Consider the following 2500-nt stretch of genomic DNA (forward strand, 5'->3'; position numbering starts at 1 on the left):
TTACTGGCCCCCGACATCCCACAACCAGTTCCTGCACGTGCCATAAGCCGTCTGGACATCACCGAGTGGAAGCTGAATGCCAATGAACCGGAGCAAAGAGTCATATTCTTAAACATCTCCGGCTCCAAGTACACACACATTCACAGGGCCTCGTAGGGTTTTGGGACATTTCCAGGGGTAGTTTTATGACCCTGGTGGTAGTCTGACTCTTCCTCTGTACCGTGAACCTAAACAAACACGCTTTAGAACCCGATTGATACCCGTTTTGGCCTTTGGAAAGACTGGATGTGAGAGGCGAAATGGACTGACTACACCAGCCTAAGTCCCCCTGATGCCTCTCCTCTCTCTCACTCCCTTCGGCCGGCCACTAATTGTTATGCATCGGTCGTTCTGCTCGCTTATGTTTTTTGTTCATGCGTCATCGTCAGCAGACCTGCCAAGCCGCCTTAACTTGTGGTCATTGTTGTGGAAAAAGTTGATCTGACTGTGTGCAAATGGAGGAAGAAGAGGAGGGCGAGGACGAGGAGGAGGAGGAGGAAAAAGTTGATGATTTGATGACTAATAGAGCAGACAAACGACAGATGTGCATATGTGGAGGATGAGGAGGTGACGTAGGAAAAAGTTGATGAATGGATGAGTAATAGAGGGAGATAAACGACAGTAAAGAGGAGAGTAGGAAAAAAAAAATGTTAGTGGGTAGCTAATTAAGAAAAGTGTGTTAATTTGTATGATCTTGTTTATATTTTTCCACCGCGTTAAAAATAATGTAGATGGTAACACATCACTTGTATGCAAATAACAAATGCTTCTCCTTTTGCTGTATGTTTGTTCACCCAATCCTCCATCTTTTTACCCTTCGTTCTCTCTCTCTCTCTCTCTCTCTCTCTCTCTCTCTCTCTCTCTCTCTCTCTCTCTCTCTCTCTCTCTCTCTCTCTCTCTCTCTCTCTCTCTCTCTCAGTATAGTATTATTAACCATCTTCACATTTCTTACATCTATCTTTCTGCCCGTCCTTCTGTTTCCCTTTTCCTCCCTCCCTTCTTCAATCTAGTTTTATTTTTAGCATCCTCCCATTTATTCACTTCATTCCCGAATCATTATATATAGGCTCGTCCTGAAAATCTTAATAACAATCTTAAGAAAATAACAAATAATAGTCAGATGGGGTTGACTGTCCTTTGTTTAATGTGGCAACAGTGTTTTGCTTCATTGTGTATTACTAACCATATATGGAGGAGGAGGGAGAAGGCCAAGGAGGGAGGAAGGATGGGGAAGGGGAGAAGATGGAGAGGAGAGGAGAGGAGAGGACAGAGAGAGAGAGAGAGAGAGAGAGAGAGAGAGATCATGTGTGTAAGTTACCTTCATCTCCCTCAAAAGGTGGTCTCTCTCTCTCTCTCTCTCTCTCTCTCTCTCTCTCTCTCTCTCTCACTCTCTCTCTCTCTCTCTCTCTCCCTCCCTGGTATGATGTCGGTATTGTTTCTCCTGTCGAGCGGTATTTTTAATTTTCGCCGAGTGGCTTAAGGCTTGACTGCAGCTGCTCTTCCTAGCGTGTGTGTGTGTGTGTGTGTGTGTGTGTGAGTGTGTGTGTTTGTTTGTTTTTGCAAGTATCCGAACGACGGCAAGGCGGTGGAGGTGAGGCAACAGGGCGTAAAGAGAGAAGGGAAGAGAAGAGAGGAAGAGGAAAAGGAGAAGGGAAGGCAAGAAGCAACGTTTGATTAGCAGGAAAAGTATTTGAATATTTTTGCGTCTGCTATTTCCACGGCCTTTCACAACACACACACACACACACACACACACACACACACACACACACACACACACACACACCAACACGCACACACACGCACACGCACTAAAGAGAGATAATAATGCGTAGGTTTATATGCATGATACGTAATGTATGCGTGTGTGTACCAGAATATGTTCCCAGAAACTCGCAATTTTCTATATTACTACCGTGTGTGTGTGTGTGTGTGTGTGTGTGTGTGTGTGTGTGTGTGTGTGTGTGTGTGTGTGTGTGTGTGTGTACTCGCCCTTACGTGTTTTTGTGTGCTTTAATAGTCTTACACTGAACCTTTTTGTCCTAGAGTGTTTGTTCTCCATGCAAACCTGAGTGGCTTACAGAACGAGTGGAATAGAAGGTGTAGGAGGAAGAGGAGGGGGAGGAGGAGGAGGAGAAGGAGGTGAAAGAGGACGAGGAGGAGGAGATAGAGGAGGGATAAGAGGATGAGGAGGAGGAGTAGGGTGAATAGGAAGAGAAGGAAGAAGGGAAAGATGAGTAAGAAAGGAAAGAATGGAATAAAGAATACCAGACGAGAAGGAGGAGGAGGGAAAGAGGAAGAGGAGGATAAAGAAGGGGAAGAGAAGTAAGGAAAGAAGAAAGGGAATACAGAGAACCAGAGGGGAATGAAGAGGAGGAGGAGGAAGAAGGGGGAGAGGAAGAGAATGAGGAAGAGGGGAAAGGGAAATAGGAAAAGAAGGTGAATACAGAGAACCAGAGAG

Source organism: Eriocheir sinensis, chromosome 5 (genome assembly GCF_024679095.1).
Source record: "Eriocheir sinensis breed Jianghai 21 chromosome 5, ASM2467909v1, whole genome shotgun sequence".
Classification (NCBI taxonomy): Eukaryota; Metazoa; Arthropoda; class Malacostraca; order Decapoda; family Varunidae; genus Eriocheir; species Eriocheir sinensis.